The sequence below is a fragment of the Agelaius phoeniceus genome, chromosome 16 (assembly GCF_051311805.1).
Source record: "Agelaius phoeniceus isolate bAgePho1 chromosome 16, bAgePho1.hap1, whole genome shotgun sequence".
Taxonomy (NCBI): Eukaryota; Metazoa; Chordata; class Aves; order Passeriformes; family Icteridae; genus Agelaius; species Agelaius phoeniceus.
The window spans coordinates 3,040,751-3,062,203 of record NC_135280.1 but is presented as its reverse complement, the minus strand read 5'-3'; the positions used below and the strand labels follow the sequence as shown (position 1 = coordinate 3,062,203).

The following is a 21,453-nucleotide window of genomic DNA, read 5'->3' as shown; positions in this document are numbered from 1 at the left end:
CTCATCAGCCCATCACTTTTTTTTTTTTTTTTGAAACCCCATCGAGGAAAACAAATGAACTGGCAACTTGCTGCCCCCAGCCCTCCATTGCCTCTTGCCTGGGCTGCTGGAGAGGTTTCCAACCAGCCTTCCCCTGGGATCAACAGGAGATCAACCAGTGGGAGAAAAAAACATCCAAGACATGCTGTTGAGGCTAGAGAGCTGCAGTTGGAAAAGAAATCAAAGCTTCTAAAGAGAGAGATGCCAAGGAGATACGCTGTTCCCAAGAGAAACAGGACATTCCTCTCCCAGGGGGGGAAAATGAGGAGGAAGGCTCGTGCCACCTCTTTCAGCTCCCTGGCATAGGTGCTCAGCAGTCTGGGCACAGCTTGTCCCTGCTGTGCCACTCTGCAGACACAGATGGCATCACAGATACTGATTTTTTATTTTTTTTTCATGTGTTTTGTTGGGGTTTTTTACCCCAAAAGCACATTTTCATTTGGGGTAAAGGTTGCTGGGTCCTGACAGACCCAAGGCAAATGTGGAGCCACTCTTTGGGTTTCTGGAGACCTCCCTGCCTTTCTGCACCACGCAGAATCATTAGGGTTGGAAAAGGTCTCCAAGACCACCCAGTTAACCCAGCACTGCCATGGCCACCACTAATCCATGTCCCCAAGTGTCTCATCTGCACCTTTAACCATGTGCCCAGACCTGCTGCTGTCTCAGGGCATCAGCAAAATCCTCAGGACTCTTATGAGAGTCACAAAGAGAAGAAGCCGTGGGGGAAAATTTATATTTTGCTATTGCCAGAAATGCCAAAATCAGATCCTGGCTTAGTCCATAGGGGGAAGGATCATCAGGTTAGATTTTCCTTACAAAACATGTTTGAGTTACACAAGCAATGGGATCAGGCTGGAAGCAAGCAGGTGAGATCATCTCAGCGCAGTCCTGGTTGATCCCCTGAAACCACCCAGTTTGGCTGGTTCAGCACAATTCCTGCAGCAAATTGTTCCTGCAGGAAGTTTTATACCTGTGCCCTTGGGCTAAGCCTTGACAGCATCTTTCACTGGGAACAAGGTGCCTGACTCCTCAAGGCAACACCTGGGGACCTCAGAGGGAGAGGAGAGTGGGAGCAGAGTTGGCCTGGCTATAAATAATCCCATGGAAAGGAAACGGGAGAAAAAGCAGCAAACAGAAACCAATAAATCCAGGGACACAAATTCAGCCACAACCATTCAGTGTGAGCAGCTCCTTGTACTCCATGTGATCCCATGGAATCAGGCACAAGAGAAAATGGGATCCATTGCAGCTCAACAGAGCAGGATCCAGCCCAGACATCACCTTTCCATGAGAAACACATGGAAACCAACCCAGAGCCCAGTGTGCAGGATGCAACACATGGCTCGTGGCAAGACCTCATCCACTCTGCTCCATTAGGAAAGATGAAGTTGAGAAAGGGGAGACTTAAATAAAGGAGAGTTAAATTACAGAGAGTTAAATTAAGATGCTTGTTGGACCATGTTAACACAGAGCTGGCCTGGCTCCTGGTGCCACCAGCACTGAACACCCAGCAATCCCTTCCCCAGCAAGCTGGGAAATAGCCTGTGTTTAAGGCAATCATTATTTGCAATCTGTGATCCCAGAGAAAAGGGCAGAAAAAGCAACTTCTCATTTTCACCAATAAAAGAGAAATTGCAGAAGCTCAGCAAGCACAGTGGCCAGCAGGTCACAACCAGCAGTGCAAGAGTGATTCATCCTAAACGAGCCACATTTAGTCAAACTAGCCTAGAATAAGGCAGGGAAAGAGCCCAGAGTTTTCCCTGCTGGTACCTGCCAGTTATTCACCCATGGGAGCAACAGGGCCAGCAAACAGGAGACAGAGCAACATCATCCCCACCACTGCTGTCCCCTCCAGCTCCAGGACAATCAATTAAAAGCTTCAATCCCATCTCCCACACCTGCATACTGCACAAAAGCCCATTAAAGAGGGATTTTTCCCCTCTTTTCCCAGCCTGTCTTCCCAGAGCACATCAATTCCCAAAGGTGCTGGAGGACCAAGGGTCCAGGCACTGCTCCACAGCATCCACCGGGCTGGTTCTCCCCACAAAACCATCTGAGCAGCTTCACTTTGGCTTGTGTGTAACTTATTATTGAAGCTGAGCAAATAATTCAGGGCAAGAGCTCCAGGAGCAACGTTTTGCCTTTTCATTTTCCACTCTGGAGCTGTCTGCAGTTTTCCCAGAGCTCGGGGATGATTTAAAGACCTGTCTCCGGACGGGAGCGTCTCGCTGCAACGCCGGCTCCCAGTGTTTGATGGCCCAGATTTCACGTGCGTGTTTGAGGACACGCTGGACACATAAGGATGGATGAGCCTTTCCTGGTACCCTAATTAGATGAGCAGCATTTGCAAGTGGGTTCTGGGGATTTTTTTTTTGTTGTTGTTTTTTTTCTGTGCTGTAGACCTGCAAACACTTCAGCGCAGAGTTAATGACCGCCTGTTCGTTAGGCAGGGCTCGGCTTTGCTTTGTGGTGCCTCATTTTTCCAGCCAATGGTGCCATCCTGGACATGAGAATTCCTTGGAGCATCCTGTTCCCAGCTCCTCTTTACACCCCAAACCACTAAGGATGTGGGAAAGGGGGATGAGACCATGGGCAGAGCCATGGGGCTGCCAGGCTGTGATGGCTCTGACCTTCCAGCCCTGCAGCCATCCCAGGAATTTGCCTCCTCATTAGTGGAAAGGTTAGGGAGAGGGGATCAGCTCTGTGCAAACTCCCCGTGGTGCTCATGTGACACAGGCTGGCAAAGACAGCTTGCCCCTATGCTCAGGGAAGTGCCAGCCGAAAGAAAAGCAGGGAAGAAAAGCAGAGCCACATTCCCAGGCTGCAGAACCCAAATCAGAGGTCCCCATACTTGGAGTAGAGCCTGTTCCCCTGACACCGTCTGCCTGTCCCTGGGAAGCCCATCTGTCCTCAAGGCCATATGAAATGCTGACTCCAAGTGCCTCCACCCTTTTCCTGGAGGAAAGGGCTGCTGTCAGCTGCTCTGTGACCCCAGACTCTCATCAGAGAAGATGAAGGGGCTGAGAAAGGGACACCCCTCCTGAAGATGCAGTGGGAGAGATGACATCAAGGACAACCCTGTATCCTTCAGGGGCTTGGCCCTGGAGGAAGGTTTGGGCTCCCAGGATTGGGCCAGGCAGCCGCTGTCACTGAGTTTGCTGCTTTGAGGATGGAGCAAACCGACGCCATTGACCTCCCACTGTAAAACCCCTCAGAGCAGCTCATGTGCTGGACAGAAGGAGCCATTTAATGCCCCCCCAGCACCTGAACATTTTGGGGCCATCCCAGGTGACCAGGCCTGGGGCTCCATTAGTCCTGGTTGGAAACCCCTCTCCGGGCCTGAACAGCTTTCTCCTCCCATTGCGTAATTGCACTTTGTTGAGCAGACCCAGCCTCTGGCAATACATTTTCTCCAGCCTTGCTGCTTTCCTGTAACATTTCCCTTATTCCTTTCACTCTCTCAGGACAGTTGTTGAAACACGTGGAGAGGGAGAGGAGAGAAAAACCCAATGCTTGTCCCGCACATAAAGCAAAACCCCGGATGGCAAAAGGGGGAAAAAACAGGGAGTGGTGTCAGATACCTCTTCCCAATCCATCCCCTTCCAGTTTGCCTGTGGGGGCTTGACAAAAGTGCTTTTTGTGTGACAAAATGATTACAAGGTGCCGAGGCAGTAAGGTGCACATGGGCTTCTTTCCTGCATTTCAAACAAGGCGAGGACATGGCTGCACTTCTGGAGGGGTCACAGCGATGGGGGTGAGGAAGGAGGAATTTGGGAAGGGGAGGAAGGAGGGGAGGAGAGATATTTCTTCTTGGGAAAAAAGCAAGGATGGAGCAGGTGAGAATGTGTGTGATGAAGCCAAAGGCAGGTGAGGCTGAAGATCCACGATGGGTTTGGGTTTGGGAGGACACTGGTGGCGGTTTGGGTTTGGGAGAAGCTGCAAAGCGGGGAAGGGAGAAGCTGCAGCCGCTGGTCCCTGAGCAGGGACAGATCCTGTGGCCTTGCTACGAGGTGGGGCAGCGGCAGCAGCGGCAGAGGGAGCGGGGTTCAGCTCCGGAGGGATGGGAGCACGGACCGCACGGAGCAGAGCGCGGGGCCCGCGGCGCGCTCGGACCCGCCGTGCCTGCAGGCGGTGGGTGCTGGGCAGCGGGGAGGAGGAGAGGAGGATTTCAGCTCCCAACTCAATCTGTTGGAGAACTTGGCCTGCTCCCCGTCAAGCTGAAAATAGCACACGTGTAAGGACGTGCACGCAGTGCTGGCTGTGTCCTCGCCCAGCGCTTCCTTCCTGCTGCGCTCCCCGCAGCGCCCGCGCCTCGGACCCCGCAGCGCCCTGAGCCCCCCACGGGGGCCAGAGCCGGGGCACGATGCTCCTCAGGGCATCCTCATGCCACAAATCACGGGCAGCGCACAGATGCAAGATCCTTTCACCTTCAGCTGCTTTTCACGTGTCCGTCCGGCGGCGGCTTCCCCGCCGTTCTCATCTGGAGCGGCTCACGGCGGGAGCTGAGCTTTATTAGAAACTGGCATCTGGCTTCAGCCCTCCCCGCAGCCCCCGGCTCAGCCTTGGCATCGGGATGGGGCAGAGAGCACGCACCAGTGCCCAGGCGGCAGGCAGGGAACTTCCACAAGTCCCCGGTTTTTCTCCTGGTTTTATCTGCGAGCTCGTTATTGGCGATGGGAGAATGCGGCCCCGGCGCTCCGCTGCGGGAGCCTGAGCTGCCCGGCCGGGGTCGGGCCCCAGCCCTCGGAGGGACGGGGAACCAGCAGAGCGTGCTGCAAGCTGGAGGATGGAGATAACCCTGGCGGCAGCCAGAGCTGATTCCTGCAGCGGAGAGGGAAGAAAAGAGGCTGAGCTCCCCACGGACATCAGGCACAGGAATAATGGGAGAGCTTTGTCGGGACGCCGCTGCAGCTCTGAGCACAGCTTGTGCAAAGTGCTGCTCCCCTCCCATCCCTGCTGGGAATACCTCTAAAGAAATGTTCCTCTAAAGGGCAAATACCCCGGGATGGAGGAAATGCAGGAAGCAGCCTTATGGGGCAGTGGCTGAAGGATCTAGAAGTGCAAAAAGCAAATTACACCAGGGCTGGGGAGGGAGGTACAGGGACATACAGGGATGTACAGGTGATGGAGCTTGGTGCTTGGAAGAGGGAGTTGTTACAAACACACAGGCAGCTCTGTGCTCGGGGCAGTCAGGGTGAGCTGTACACAGCCCGTGGGGTGATGCCCTGTGCAGCAGGAGCCAGCAGCCCTCCAGATTCCAGGCTGTCCCATGTCCCAGGGCACGGCTCCACAGAGCACCCAGCAGGACAGGCACTGCCTTGTGAGAACACCTTTCTTCCCCCACATCTCCACTCTGCCAGGGCTCTGCTTTATGCCAGTGGTGGCCTCATGGTGCAGCACTTGGCTGGGGACACCAGGGAATATCAGTGGCTGGGCAGGGACCAAGACCACACTCACAGCACTCCAGATCTGCACCTGGGCATGGCCAAAACCTCTCTGCTTCCCAAAACCCTCTGAGGAACAGCATTGGCCAGCGTGCGGTATCAGCTCTGCTGAAACAAAGCCATTGTGGTTGAGGCAGGATCCTTATTAATCCTTTCCTCTCTTTAATTTCCATTTTTTTTCTCAGTTCCCTTCCCCATTGCTCAGGCAGGGCTTGGGTAGGGCCCTGCTGCTGCCAGGCTGTATCCCTGTGGCACGGTGCCCCTGGTGCTGGAGCTCTGTGGCACAGGGAGGTGATGGGGGGCTGCATTTGGGGTGGATGGGGAGATCAGAGGCATGCAAAGCAAAGGGAGGCATGGACAGAGCAGAGAGCCCCAGGTGGAGGGGAAGGGGAAGGTGGGGAGCACCCAAATAAAGCCCCATCAGCACCAGGCAGTGGCTGGGAGGGGTGCACAGGTGGGTCCCAGCCCCATCCTCCATCCAGCTGGGGGTGGAGACAGGAAACTGCCACCTATGAACCAGCTTTGGTGAAAGATCCCAACTTCCCCCCAGACACCATTCCCAGGGATGGAGCACAGGGAAAAGAGTGGGACAGGACATCCTCAGCACCCACAGAACACAGAGATCACCTTTCCCACCTCTGCCAGCAGCACCTTCCTCAGCCACCCGCCACCAGCACATCTCCTTTCACCCTTGGGCCATCACCTTCCTCCCCCAGGACCCTGAAAAGCACCATGACCCCATTACAGCCCACATCCAGCACTCCTGCAGTCCCCTCCAGCGCCAGCCCTGCAACACCAATTGCCATTGATGCCACCAGCATGTCCCCAGCTCCCAGGGGACCCCAGGCAGGGCCCAGCACCCAGAGCCAGGGTGGCTCCAGGCCCTCCCACCTTGCCCATCCTTACACAAACACCCAGGCCTGGGACTGTTTGTGTTTGTGCTGCCTTCAGCCCTGTGCTCCTCAATCCTATTTGCATAACAAATAATTAATAACAATTAATGACTGGGAGAACGGTGTGGGTTGCCAGATTGTGCTAATTAGTGAACAAACACCATTGCACCAGCGAAGGCAGGCATCACAGGGCCCCGTGTCCTCACCAAGTGTGGGATGGGGACACGATGGGGACAGTGTCCTGTGTGACTCTTGGCCCTTCTGGAGAGGGAGAAGAGGAGGAGGAAGAAGAGGATGAGGAGGAGGCAGCGCTGTGGGTGGTGGTGGGGTGGGTCACTGGTGCTGCCAGGTGGGTGCCTTGACACAGCCCAGCTCTGTGCCCACACATGTGGCACCCCATGGCACCCCACAGCACCCCACAGTGTCCCACAGCACCCCACAGCTTCCTACAGCACCCCACAGCACCCCACAGCACCCTACAGCACCCCACAGCACCCCACAGCAATCCCACAGCACCCCATGGCATCCCACAGCATCCCACAGCATCCTATAGCATCCCACCACATCCCACAGCACCCCACAGCATCCTACAGCACCCCACAGCATCCCACAGCATCCTACAGCATCCCACAGCATCCCACAGCATCCCATCACATCCCACAGCACCCCCAGCTCTCTCTGTGCCCTCATTAGAGCCGGGGACAACACTCCCTAATTGTCTGCCGATGGCGCCGCTGCACATCATTAATGAGCCAGCCAGCACCGGCTCATTAAGGCAAAGCCTTTGCTCCGGCAGCTCCGCAGCCAAACCGTGCTGGGGACACTCTGAGCACGAGGTCCCTTGCAGGTGGCACCCCCTCCCTGGGCCAGGGGCGCTGAAAGCACCAAGAAATTCCCCCCCGTGCCACCGGTGCTGGAATGTGGGGATGTGAGCGGTGGGATGGGATGTTTGACCACCTGGAGCAGCCTCTGCCTGCAGCTCACACACCTGCAGCTCCCGGGGCTGGGAGCATGAAAGGGGAAAAGGAGAGAGAAAAGGAGAAGCAGGGAAAAAAACCAAACCAAACAAACAAACAAAAACAAAAACAAACAAACAAAAACAGTAGGGGAAAAGAGAGGAGGGAGACAGAAAAAAAATAAAGGAAAGGAAAGAAGATAGCAAAGAGGAAAGAGAAGGGGGAAAGGGAAGGGAAAGGAAAGGAAAGGAAAGGAAAGGAAAGGAAAGGAAAGGAAAGGAAAGGAAAGGAAAGGAAAGGAAAGGAAAGGAAAGGAAAGGAAAGGAAAGGAAAGGAAAGGAAAGGAAAGGAAATCAGGTTCTCTTAGATCTGCTCAAGCACTGAGTGCTGGTCACACATGGGAGCCCTGGGAGCAGTGGGGTGCTGGAGTGAGCTCGTGGGTCTGTGTGGCCAGAGGCAGACGGGGAGCAGGGGATGAAGCAGAGCACAGCCCTCTCTCACTCCCCTCCACGAAACTCTGCAGGTTCCAACTCAATGTCCCCAATCCCTGCAGTGTCCCAGACAAGCCCTGATGCCAGCAGAGCTCTGGGGCCTCTCAGCCTTGCTCCCACTGCAGCCCCTGCTCTACCCCGGCAGAGCAGAGCTGGGTGCAGTGATGCCTCACTGCCTCTCCTCTCTCTCTGTAATTCCTTTGCTCTGCTGAATTGCTTCCCCTTCAGCACCACACACAACCCATTGCACTGTAATTACACGGGAATTTTAATATCTGGTGTATTTATAAGATGCACTTAATTCATCAGCCCCTTTAGGCACACTGTCAGTGCAGCCCTCAGCACGGTGGGAAGGATGACTCGCTGTCAGATGCAGATTAGCTGGCCCATGTGTGTGACGAGCTGGAGGGTGTTCTCAGCCCAGCTGAGATCCCAGCCTGGCTGGGGAGCAGGATCCCACCGAGCCAGGTGCCCCAACCCTCCAGGGGATTGTGCCAGGGCTCCCCTGCTCTGCTGCAGGGACAAAGCAGCACAATCCAGAGACTTCTCCCAAACATTTGAATCACCCAACAGGTTGGAATTTGGCAGAAATGAAGGGCCTGCGTTGGGGTGAGTTTCATCCCTACAGCCCAAGCACTGGGGGTTCCCCAAGTGAGGTGAGGGACCCACATTCAGATCCCAAAAAGAAAGTAGCCACTACCGAAGGCTTATTTTTCCTGGCATTTGTTTTGGTGGCTCCTTTCCAGCCACATCCTAAAAGGGAACCAAAGGCCTTTGAGCCTCTTGCAGGGAGCACAATGCAATGATTTTCCCAGCCCAGGCAGGAGGGATGAGCTCACTGGTGTCCTTGGTTCCCCCTGGCCCCGGGGTGTGGGGTCCCTGTGCCGAGCACAGCGTGCGCCCTCCAGGAGGGCACAGGGGACCCAGCAGGATGCTGGGGGTGCTGGGGCTCCATCCCACCAAACCCTGGCAGAAATGCCAGCTGAGCCTGGGAACGAGGGGCAAAGGGGGAGAGAAAAGGGTGGTCTCACTGCCTCGGTCCCTGGGGCCACCCTGGCTGTCACTGATGGATGACACCACGTATTTCACACTGCCGGGCACCCCTGAGGGCAGGTGGCACTCACAGGTGGTGGCATTGCTATGAGGCACCACGGAGGCACAGCCCAGCTGCTGGTGGCACTGGATGGCCCTGCACGAGCAGGATGGGCCAGGGACCCACCAGGTCCCCACAGCACTGGGTGACCACTGGGACACAAACCCTCCTCCTGCTTGCAGCGAGCTGTGCTGGAGCAGAGCTGGGTCAGAGTGGGACTGTGGTGACATCTCAGCTGCAGAAGGACCTGCAGCAGGTGCCACCTGAGCCCCTGGGCTGCTGTCAGCACCCTGAGCCCACCCACAGCCCCCAGGGCTGGCTCAGATCCCAGGTGCACCCCAGCACTTGGCAGTGGTCAGGCATGGTGACACACTGGTGGCACACTGGTGGCACACTGGTGACACACTGGTGACACACTGGTGACACACTGGTGGCACATTGGTGACACACTGGTCCCCTGCCACACCACGGCCTTGGCATAGCCTGGCAGGGAGGTCTCTCCCTGCAGTTCCCTGCTCTGCACCCTGTGGCTTCCTGGGAACTCAAGCTGGGGACACAAAGGGTGCTGCAGCCAGCCTGGTGTCCCCCCATGGCCCTTGGCGTGTCACACACACCCAGAGCTGCCCCTCCCTGTCAGGCTGCTCCGAGTGCCAGCCCTGAGTGGGGACACCAGCTCTGGGGGCTGAGCTTGGGCTCAGCTGGGGCATCTCCAACCCAGGGTTCTCTGAGGAGCTGGTAATTCCCCATCCCCTCCCCATCCAGAGGGTCCCTGGTACCTGCTCCCCACAGGATGTCACAGCCTCCTGCCTCAGTTTCCCCACCTGCACAGTGCTCTCCTGAGAGGGGAGAGGCAGCACTGTGAGTGGCAGGAGGGTGCAGCAGGGACTCCAACCCCACCTCTGGCTTAGGACCAGGGCAGGGCCCTCTCTGCTGTCCCCATCCCCAACCCCTCCTTCCTGCTGCTACCCGGGGGGAACTCTGACCCCCAAGGTCACTGCCAGAAGGGACTGTGAGCAGACACCTCAACCTCGTGCCCAGCCAGCCCTGCCAACCACCCCCTCCAGATGCTGGCCACTCCCCGAAGCTCAGCTCCCCTGCAGGTGTCCCCCTCCCTCCCCCCTGTCCCCAAAAAGCAAATATCCAGGGAGCCGGGCTCGCGCTGCAGCTCCGCCGGTGGCACTGGCGCTGAGCAGAGCAGACACTGCAGCACGGCCGTTACGTAAGCCCCAGCCAGCTCAGGGGATGTAGGACACCAGGGTTGTCCCCCGGCCCCCCCCGGGGCTGCCACCCCCACCCCGGGGCTTGGGAGTTTGGGGGAAACCCCCCCCAGCTCGGCCCACGCTGCAAGGAGGGGCTGGGGTGGCCCTTGGGTTGCTGTGGCCCTGCCGTGGGGGACACGGTGGTGGCACCGGGGTGGCACTGGGGGGACAGGAGGGTTGGGCTGCTGTGGGGCAGGGAATGGGGCGTGGGAGGGTGGGATGGGGCTGGGAGGCAGCGGGTGCTGCACTCACATCCCCCTGAGTCCTTCTGGGCTCTCCAGGGCTCACCCATGCAGGTGAGGGCTCAGGGAAGGAGCCAGGGTCAGGCTGTGCCTCACCTCGGGGTGACTCACGGAGCAGGATGCAAAGGATCCAGCCCTGATCCCAGCCTGCTGCATCTGCATCCCCATCCTCACAAATCTGGAGGATCAGCATCCCTAAGGACAGCCTTTCTGGGGCCAGCATCCCTGCCACAGCATCCCTGTGACAGCATCCCTGCCATCAACCTCCTTGGGATCAGCGTCCCTGGAGCAGCATCCCAGAGAGGAACACCCCTGGTGCCTCCAGCACAGGCTGGGGAGCCACGAGCAGGATTTCCCAGAGCTGGAGGGAAAATCCTTCCCCTTCAGGACAGCCCCGGCCCCACCTGCCCTGCATCCCTGCAGGGAAATGGAGGTGAGGGGTGGCACAGCTGGCATCACCCATCCCCAAACACCCATCCCCTGTGCTGGGGCACAGCCAGGGGGCAAGCAAGGCTGGCAGCACTGCCTGGGATCAGCCTTATCCTGGCTACCAGACCATCGGGATCCCAGCAGCATCCCCGGCCTTGGTGCAGGATGGGGACCCCAAAAGCCCCCCATTGCCCAGTTAGGTGATTTCTCTCTGGTTTTCTGTCAGGCAAGGTCTGGATCTGGCCATTTCTGTTTGAGGATGTCAGGGACGGGGAGAAAAAAGCCCAGGCTAAAGGTCCCAGCAATGGGAGATAGCAGAGCAGGAAATTAATGTTAATTAATTCATAATGACGCTGAGATAGTGATACCAGATGCTTCAAAAGTCCAACGGGGAAATCTGAGAGAGCTTTGCAAGAAATCCATCGCCCACCGGCAGTCCTGCCTCACTGCAAGCTGGGAACGAGGGAATGAGCTGGGAACTGGGATCAAGCTGGGACTGCAGGACCCAGCTGGAACCAGGGAACAAGCTAGGAAGGAGCCAGGAATGGCGAAAGAGGGGCACATCCCTGTGAGATGACAAGCCCACAGTCACCCAGAGCTGTGCAGAGCAGCACTGGGACCCTCCCTGCCACCACACTCCCACCTTTCTCCCTGGCACCCCAACTCAGAAGCTGGAGTGGAGCTGGAGGGATGAGACACCCACCAAGCTCTGCTCCCTGGGGCACAGGGGCTTCCCAAGACCCTTAATGCTCTTTTTTTCCTCTCCTTTCCTCCGTTTCAGGCACACCAGGGCCAGGGCAGGTGTCTGGGTGTGCACTGGGCACTCAGGGGGATGGAGGGACAGCCTCATGGTCTGGGACAGGGACACAGGTCCTTTGCCAACCAGTGTCCCCACACTCATGAGGACAATTTCTGCCTCCTCATCCATGTGAGCCAGCCCTTGCCCTGCACTGCCAAACCCAAAGGGGGCTGGATTTCAGCCAAGGGGTGAAAAAGAGCCCAGAAAGGGGCTTGAGCCTGGTGCCACCTCCCAGGGCTGGGGATGCCAGAGCCTGTGCTGGGAAGGGTGCAGCCATGAACTCTGCAAAACCCCCAGGCAAACCCTGGGCTTGGGGCTGTTTGTCCTCACAGGGGGATTGCGCTCCTTGCACAGTGATCCAGCAGCTCCTGCACCCAGAGGGGACCCTCAGGACGGGGCCTGGCAGTGGCAGAGCAGGGTGGCACGGCCGGGGCACGGCGCTGCCATCACTGCTTACATAAGGTGTCCCCTCCAAGTGCCACACACCCGAGCGGTGACAGGAGAGCAGGACAGGACTGTCCCTCCAGCAGCCCCTGCCAGGGACAGCGCTCCCACTCCTGCTGCAGACAGCACCCCCAAAACTGCCAACCCAGCCTCCCTCCCCCTGCACAGGGGTTGGGGGAGGCTCCCGTGTCTCTCAAGCACATTCCCACCCTAAGAGCCCCTAAAGCTGACAGGACTTGGGTGGAAATTCCAGGTTTCAGCTCGGGGTGCAGCTCCTCCGAAGTTTATCTGCAGCAGGAGCATTTCTGCTCTGCTGCTGGTGGAGCTGCCCCAGCCAGCAGGGACAGGGGAGAACCCCACTGTGACACCACCAAAAACTACAGAGCACCACGGCACCAGAGTCAGGGTGACACCAAAATCCCACCCCAGCTGGTCCCACGGGAATTGCCATAACCCCCCCCGGGTCTTTCCAGCACTGAGGAAAAAACTGCTTTGACTTCACAGGCAAAGCAACTCTTTTGGGTAAAGAGCAGCAGAGGCTACACAGAATTTCAAAGTGTGTTTTGGATCAGAGGCAAGAAGTAAAGTGGCCTTTACGGTGCCTTCCCCAGCAAAGCCAGAGCTTTATTAAGCTTATCTGGCATGGATGGGAACACTCGCTGTTCTTCCAGGCCTGAAAAGAGCAGGCAAGGATTTTCTTCTTTTTTAATTTTTTTTTTTTAGTCTTGTTTTCATTATTTTCTGGTGGCTTCATTGCTTTGTGCTCACACAAAGGGAATTTCACCTGCTGTTCCAAACAAAAGGCCCTGGAAAGTTTTGCATAGAAGGGGATGAGGGGAAGAAGGTTTGTAGAAGCAAAACGAGTTGTTGCAGGGATTGTTGTGGATTTTTTTTCACAGTGACCTGTAAAACATCCCCAGCTCTCTGCTGCTTGCAGAAGACCTGGCGCCGACATGTGAGCGCCCTGTCCCCAGCAGTGTCACCCCTGGGATGGGAATGGGGAGGTCTCAGAAATTGGGGTTGATTTGGGGTGCAGAGGGAAGGCAGCAGGACCGCTTCCCATCTTTTTCACGGGCAAAGTCACGCCACGCTTTCTAAGAACAGGAAAGAAAAGAACCCAGCCCTCGTTTGCTGACACCACAGCAAAACAGGTGGTTCAAAATCACAAGTGCAAAGGGGGGGAATCAAATAAACCCTATTTGGTGATTTTGTGCTCATATTCACTGCAAAACTGTCCGGGAATGCTGCTAAATACACACCATTTTCCCTCTCACACTCTTTGCTCTATAATTAAGAGAGACTTCTAAAAATACGAACGGCCTCGAGCACCCAGTGAAGGCGTGCAGGTGCTGCTAACTGGAGGCACTTTAGTACAGCTCATTTTCTGGACAATTTTACTCGCCTGGCTCGTGCTCAGCGCCGATACTATTACAGTGATGCAATTATGCTGCTGCTGCTGCTGCTGCTGCTGCTGCTGCTGCTGTTGCTGCTGCTGCTGCTGGGCTCGGCTCGCTCGGATTTTTCCCTGTGCTTTGCAGTTTGCTTCCCAAACCCCCCCCAGCCCTGCAGCTCCCGGGCTCACCCCAAGCGTGTCCCCGCCGGGAGGGCCCGGGGAGTTGGGGATAGGAGGGTCAGGAGCTGTGTGTGTGTCACACCAACATGTGAACATCCCTGTGTGGGCACCGAGGGGCACAACCCCGCGTGGGCATCGCCCAAAACCGCTGCTGTGCAAAAGTTTTGGGTGAGGAAACGAGCTGGCCGGGGGAAGCGAGCAGAGGGGAGCAGGAGCACGGAGAGGAACCCAAAAAGCAGCAGCAATACCCTCAGTGCTGGCTGGGCAGGGAGGGGGCCCATGGCACTGGCACGGTGACGCCGCTTGGCAAAGCATCCCCCCCCCCCAAAACTGGCATTTGGGGCACAGGGGTGAGGGGGAACTTTCCCCGTGGAGCCGGCGCTGCGAAACTTCCCCGTCTTATTTCTCCATTAGGGCTGCAATAGGTGGAAGTGATTGACTCACTATGAGACTGCTGTTTTTGCCTCTGACTTGGGATTGAGACGGAGCTGGAGGAGCCGTGGTCGGCAGGCACCGGAGCCGGCACTTACCTCTCACTGCATCCAGCCCCTCGGGCCGTGGGGCTGCAGCTCCTGGAGAGTTAGCTGGCAGGGGACCCCACATCCACTCGGGTTTCTCCCAGGACCGACGTTCGGCTGCTGCTGCTGCTTCTTAGGCACAGACCCAACCCCTCCATTCCAACCACAGGGGGAAAAAAATAATCTTCTTCCAAAAGAGAAAAAAAAAAAAATTAAAAAAAAAAAAAAGGAGGGAGATAAAAAAAAAAAAAAAAGGAAAAAAAAGCAAACTAGCTTTTTTTCTTGGTTCGGTTTCCCCGTGGAGAAAAAAAGAAAAATAGATAAATCCCAGCGACCAAGAGATCCAGACTCAGGTGAATTTAGCTTCAAACTCCCTCTGCGCTTTCAGAGCCTTCACCCTCAAATGGGCTCTGGAAGATGCTGGGGGACCCATCGTAGCCAAAGTGTCATCAAATATCCTTCGGGCTCAACTCCGCTCCTGCCCGGGGAGGGTGGACTTCTTCCCTTCTTCCCTGCTTGCTGCGTGCTGTGGAGTTGGCAGGGACCTGCCTGTTCCAGCCTCAGCGTGGAGGGTGGGTGGGTTGGTTGGTTGATGTGGGTTGGTTTTCTCTTTTTTTTTTTTTTTTTTTTTTTCTCGCCGCTATTGGTTTCCTTGCTATCTGATCCTGAGCGAGCGCTGCAGCTCGCCGCTTCCCTGCTTTTTCCCCCACCAGCTCCCAGGCTTTTTGACAGGGAATGAAACACAGACACCCAGTGAGACAGGCTCCGGCTTCTACAAAGCTCCACTCCCTCCTGCTGCCTTTGTCCGCGAACAGCAACTCCTCCAACTCTGCCCGTAGACACGAGGGAACCTCTGCATCAGCACTTTCCTAATGGCTGCTTCGCCCCAGCCCTTCGGCCCTTCTGCTGCTGCTTCTTCTTCTTCTTCTTCCTCCTCTCCTCTACCTTGATGGCTTCCGCTGGCTTTTTCTAGCCCAGCCCCAGCTCCGGCACGCACAGAGCCGGGAAGCAACAGCCCCTTCCCGATGGATCCAGCTCAGCTCCCCCGCGCTGCTTGGGGGACAGCAGCCCTGCAGCCCATCCTCATCCTCGCTGGGCACCTTCCATGGAAAATCGATGGTGGGACAGCGTCCCTGAAGGCTTCACTTTGGGCCGGTTTAAGGGGCAGGGGGTTGTGTGTGTGTGGGGAGGGGAGATGGGGGCAGAGGGAGGGCTGAGAATTGGAGCCACTTCTTTTTATTGCAGGCGGGGATTATTTTTATTTTCTTTCGAAAGGTTGACTGGAGTCCAAGTTTGTTTCTTTGGTGGTGAGCATTATTTTAAGCCTTTCGGGAGGCTTTGGGTGCCTCCAGGTCACACTATCCTTATAACAGCGAGGCCTTTTTGGACAGGGTCAAAGTGAAACCTTCCCCCGTGGAGGGGAGCGGGAGGCACAGGGATGCTGCAGTGGGCTCACAACCTCGGCTGGCTCCCAGCCAGAGGGAGATGCAAACCAGCCACCGTCTGTAATTTTTGCTACACTTCCTCCACACTCGGTCACCCGCGAGATCCCAGGGCTGCTGCCTGCTCCTTTTTTGGGGATTCACAGGCTTTGTTCAAAAAAAAAAAAAAAAGAAGAAGAAGAAATCACAGCCAGGAGACCTCCAGCCTCGCCAGCGATGCTCGGCGCTGCTCAGCGTGGCTGTCACGAGCTGGCAGGTCACAGAGAAAACATAAAGCCCCACAGAACACGGCACATGAAGAGGCTGCCTCCTCCCCTGCCCTTTGGCAGCCTCTCCCTCACTTTTCCGTGGTTCCCACCACAAGTTTGGGACCAGCAATTCCTCCCTCTCTCCTTCAGCAGCATCCTGGAGCAGCGACTCTCCTGGTGCCCAGCTCCCATCCTCTCCTGAGATGGAGCATTGATTGTTCCCTCACTGCTCACAAACACCCCAGAGCACCTCAGGGCAGCGCTCCCAGCGCTGCCTCCGCTCCCCTCTCCACCTTGGCTTGTCCCATCTCACCCCATTCCACAAGCCTCAGAAACACTGAATTTCAAGCAACACCAAAATCCCAGGGTGAAAAGCACTGCAGGGCCTTGCCCCAGCCCTGATGGATACTCAGTTAACAGCAGGGATTTGGGATTTGCAGATCAAAGGGGACACCAGCTCACACACTGGGCATGGTGGTCCTGTAAAGACCACTCAGGGACATCCTGACCCCAAAATACTGCTGCTTTCTATCTGTCAGGCAGCTTCTCACATGCCAGCTTGCTCCTCCTCTCCTGTCACCCCAGCATGCCCATGGAAAGATTCCCAAATACCTCCCTGCCCCAATGCCCAGCCAGAGGTGCCAGACCAAAGTTCCTGATGCTCCCTTCAAAAATAGATTAAAAGATTGGCTGCAGAGCTGGGGTGGAAGTCTGGCCATGGGCCAGGGGCACCCACTGGGGTGAGGGGAGCAGCTTCAGGGTCTCCAGTCCAAGAGTGGGGCTGGCTGGGAAGGCTGGGAGGAGCTGGGCAGCCACAACTGGCCAGGCTGGTGTTCCCATCTCCTGCCCATGCTGGTGGCTTATCCCTCTCTCCCAAGTTTGCTACAGGAAATGCAAATGCAAATGATTAGCATGGGACTTCCATCCTGGTAAGCCCCAGATTCCCTCTGCTTTTGGGGAGAAGTTCCCCATGTTTTTCCACCAGGGCTGGGGAGAAGCTCGTTGTCCCCTTCTGTCAGCGCAGAACCGCAGCCCTGGGGACCCCCATGTCCCGTGGGCTCCCAGCCAGGGAACAGCTCCAGCTCCAAGCTCCCCCTGCCCCAAACCACTCTTTCAGGAATTGTCCAGGTGAGGGGAGGAGGATGAGGGGAAAGGAGGGTGCACCGAGCCCTGGTGAGCGCCTGCAGCGAGCGCGGCTGCGCGGGGCCGTGAGCTCAGAGTCAGCGCTGAGCCATTAGGGCTAATTTAATCAGGATGGATGGCCCGATTGGAGGGCTGCCGTCCATAAATCCCCCCCTCCCGCTGCATTAATGTCAGGGCTCCCAGAGGAGGAGGCCGAGGGGGAGGCGGGCCTGGGGAAACGTGCTAAGTCACCCATCCTCCTGGTGGCCGCTCTGATCGGGTGCCACCAGCCCGTCCTGCACACCCTGGGGACACAGCCCATTGTCCCCAAGCCCTTCCAAAAACCTAGCAGCTGGGTTGCAAGCAAACAGGGTTTGCTGAGCACCAAAAGGTGCAGGGTTGTTCACAAATGCCGCAGGGCAGGGTGTGCTCCCATGGGCATCTCGCCCATTTGCTCCAATGGGTTTTGCAGCAGGAGGAAGGTGGGGTGCTGGGGGAAATAGGCTTGGAGCCCCATCAAAGGCTCCAGTGTGATAACTGGGACTTGGAAATACAAGCTGAGAAAGCCCCAAGGCTGATGGATGCAACAGCCACCCCAGAGCCCAGCAAAACATGCAGAACTCAAGCCACACCAGATCACAACACCACTGCAGGACACCCCTATGGAATACCAGCTCCTCTCTCCCAGCACCCCACTCCCTTCCCACTTCTGCTCCAAAAAAGGCCATTTGCAGGCTTTTGATGACCCAAAACATGTCCCTCCATCCACGGGCAGTGAGAGGCACACGTGCCAGCTCAGGAAACAAACCCTCATCCATCCAGGTCAAAAATAGCCCTGAGCTTTGCCACGGCCACGCCTGGCCCTGGCGCTCCAGCCCCATCTGAGCTGGCTCCATCTCTCCTGCCCAGGCTGACCCCCAGCTCCCAGCCTGGGCATGGGTCCGGCTGTGCCATCTGCTCACGGGCATGGGGTGCCCACCCTGCCAGGCCACGCCGTTGGCCAGCAAAGGGAAGCAGAGAGCCAAGTCCTGGTGGGATTTGGGAAGAGAGCGGGCCAGGGGATGCGGCAGACGGAGGGGAGGAGGGATGGCACGGGCTGTGGGCACTGCTCTTGCCCCTGGAGTGCTCTCAGCAGGGAAGAAAGCAGGGGTGAGAGCCCAGGGCAGAAGAGATGTTTGTGTTACCAGGGGATCTCAGCCTGGGAGAGCAGGCAAGGATGTCCAGGAGCAGTTGGATGATGGAGAGAGGGATGCTCAGACCTGCCCTCCACGTCCAGAGCATCTCAAGGGCTGTGTTGGCACAGAGGGAGCACAAAAGAGCTCAGGGAGGTTGACCCCAGGGCAGGAGGAGCAGTGAGCTGTGGCACCGCCATGGATTTCTCTGGAAACAGAGGAATGCACATCCCTGTGCACCTCTGGTTTCTGGCTGTGCTTCAGCAAGACCAGGAGGGACAGAGAGCAGGGAAGGAGCCCAGCTGGTGGCAGGAGGAGCACAGCAGCTGAGGTCCTTTGATTGTGGTGCTTTTTTGGCACTAAGAGTGAGGTCTTGGGGGACCAGAAACTGCTGATAGGGACAAGAATTGGCCATTGCCATGCAGGGATGGGGAGCAGCACTCCATAGGTTGGTTGCATCATGCCCAGCAGGTCTTGCTCTCTTGGCTCAGCACCTTTGTCTCCACTCACCCAGGAAGGAACAGCAAAAGCAGGATTTGGCCTGAGAAACCATCAGCCAGGAGCAATAATCTGCTCCATGAAAAGCTATGGAGCAGGTGAGCCATTTCTCCCCAGAATGGCTAGCACAGGGCGAAAGAAAAAGACATTTGTATTTCTGCCAGTTGACAAAATGAAATGCCACTTGTAGCCAGTGAAACTCTGCAGATTTTGCTAATGAAGGACTGCTCCATCCAGCTTCCAGCTGGATCCCAGCCCCAGCCACAACACGGACACTGGCAGCATCCCCGTCGCATCCCAGCACTGGTGCCACAGCTCAGGCTCCCTGCAAACCCAGGCTCTGCCCCACAGCAGGGACACAGATCCCCCTGCCAGGTTTGCTCCCCTGTGTTTGCCCTGGGGACTGTGCTGCTGGGGTGGCACCGTGTCCCTCGGGAGGCTCTAACACATCCTAGGAAATTTTCCCATTCTACTCAGTTTAATTTCACCCATTAGAGCTTGTTTCAGCAGGGTCCCGAGGGAATGTCACTCCCCAGCATCCTCCTCTGACTCTTCCTCTGCTTCTCTTCTCCCTGTGCACACAGCTCAGCTCAGGATGGCTCAGCCTTGCTCCTCCATGAGCAGTGCTGGTCCAAACAAGCACAACCTCCATAAAACTTGCACCTCCCTCCACAGTCCCAGAGGATTTCCCAGCTGGTCATGATACACATTTAGGAGTTGAAAGGTGCTGACCCTACCCTGCTGCACACAGAGAGGACAAGCACTTGGGGAGACCTTGGCCAGTGCATTTCATCATGGCCAGAGGTGGGAGCCTGCTCCTTATCCACAACTGAAGAGCAAAAATTGAGCCAGTTTAGGAAAATCGTGCACCCTCAGAATGCCACCACTCCAAGACCAGACCAGAAACTCCATGACTTGGGATCCTGACTGGAAAAAAACATGAAAAAGCAGGAGGAAGGAAGCTTATCTGCTGCTGTCATGGCCTGCAGTGTTTGGGGGGAGAATTTGGGGCAGCAGGTGGGAATTCCTAGACTTTGTGCACAATCCCAATGCCAGCTCCATGGCCCGGGCCAGTTGTGATGAGCACAGCTTTGGCTTTTTACCACAGGATCCTCCAAAAGAACAGCAAAGAGCAGCTCCCCTGGGGGCTCACAGCACCCAGGAGAAATCATGGAGCCCTTTCAGCTCTCCTCACTCCACAGCCAATGCCCAGCTCCCCTTCCCCTCAACCAAAGGGTGAGGAAGGAGGAAAAAGCAGCAGCGATGAGCTGCTCCCAGCAGAGCCCAGGCTGGACACCCTGTGGGTCAGACAGGCACCTCACACGACCCAGAGGTTTGGCTGCAGCCCCAGAGCCCAAATGGCTGCTTACATAAAGGAGCTGAGGGCAGGCCCTGCAGGACCACCAGCACAGGCAGCAGATGCTCCCAGGGCAAATCCACCCGCCCAGGCAGACGTCACCTAATCAGCACGCTGGCTTCCTCCCAAGGCACTCCTGGGCCACTCTGTAAATATCTTATGTAAGCACCCCTGGCCTGGCTGGAGCCAGCTCAGCCATGTCACAGCCATTCCCTCCTGACAGAGGCACTAGAGGAGGCCTGGGGGGCCTGAAGGGGCTGTCCCCATCAAGGACCTGGCACATCCCCTTGGTGAGCCAGAGGAGGCTCCAGGGAAAAGTCTGGTGTGTGGAGAAGAATTGCCCATCCCCAGAGGCAAAAAAGCACCAGAAGAAGGGGTCAAAATGGCAAATCACTTCTGCCCCCAGGCTATTTGTCCTCCAGGATTTGGTAGCTGAGTGCAGGGCTGGAAGAGCCCAACAGGCCCTTCCTACAAGGGCAGCCCTTCCACAGCTGCTGGGCCCTAAGTGCCCTCAGTGATGGAGACACCACACCAAGCCAGGAGACTCTGCCAGTGCTCAGCTCCCACCACGGGGGGAATTTCTCATCTCAGTCTCCCCCAAATTTCACAGCACTGCCAGAGACAAGACAGAGAGAGAGAGGGGGAGAGAAATTCCTCTTTGTCCTGAGCAGCCTTCTGGAGACAGCTGGAGTTGGGAGGCTGGAGAGAGCCCATGGATGGACGCAGCAGGGGTAAAACCAGCTGGGCTGGGGCATGAGCAGGATGCAGAGGATGGGTAACCTGTGGGCATCTTCAGCACTGAAGCGTCTTTCCAGGCTGCTCAGTGAGCTGAAAACCCAGGTGAGGGCTGTGCTGGCAGACACTATTTCCTCCCTCTCTCCGGGCTCTTCAAAGGATTTACCCACAGTGGTTTTGGCCAAAGAAAATCCCAAATGAGTGAGATTTTGCCTTTACCTGTCAGCACCAGCCTTGGGGGACTTGCCCATGCCTGGGACATCCCCTCCTGTGCCAAACCAGGTCACAGCGAGCTCGGTGGGGTCAGACATCAGCTGGAGGATGCTCGGAGGCACAGACAGCGGGAGGCCGAGGGATCAGACAGGACACGACCCGCCCCAGCCTCCTGCTCCCTTTGCCAGGTCACTTAAACACTGAAAACCCGCCCTGTCTTTCACAAGAGGCATTTCACACCCGCCCCCGCTGCTAAATAAAGATGCTGCACCTCCCGGGGCCGTGCTGGGCACCGAGCAAGGTTAAATTCATCCCTGTAGAATCAGCACCAGCAGCTCCTCCATCAGCACGGGAGCTCCAGGCTGAGCTGGCCGTGCCACCAGCAGCCCTGGGCTGGGGAGAAAAGAGAGGCAGGCAGAGAATTTGGGTCTGTAGCTGGCAGAGGGGAACATATGCACAAATATTTGTGCTGTCCTGCTCCTGGCA

At 56.8% G+C, this 21,453-nt stretch overlaps 1 protein-coding gene across 2 annotated transcripts in view; it reads right to left on the bottom strand.

The window, feature by feature from the left end:
• LOC129127214 (ATP-sensitive inward rectifier potassium channel 12) overlaps positions 1-21,453 on the bottom strand; it is a 59,177-nt gene that overhangs the window by 19,372 nt on the left and 18,352 nt on the right. Inside the window, exon 1 of one of the 2 annotated variants that reach the window (XM_077186754.1) lies at positions 14,193-15,325. The exons of the other annotated variant lie outside the window; for it this stretch is intronic. The gene's annotated coding sequence lies outside the window, so the exon portion shown is untranslated. Of the gene's footprint in view, positions 1-14,192; positions 15,326-21,453 lie in introns of those variants that run through there. 2 annotated transcript variants of the gene reach the window in all.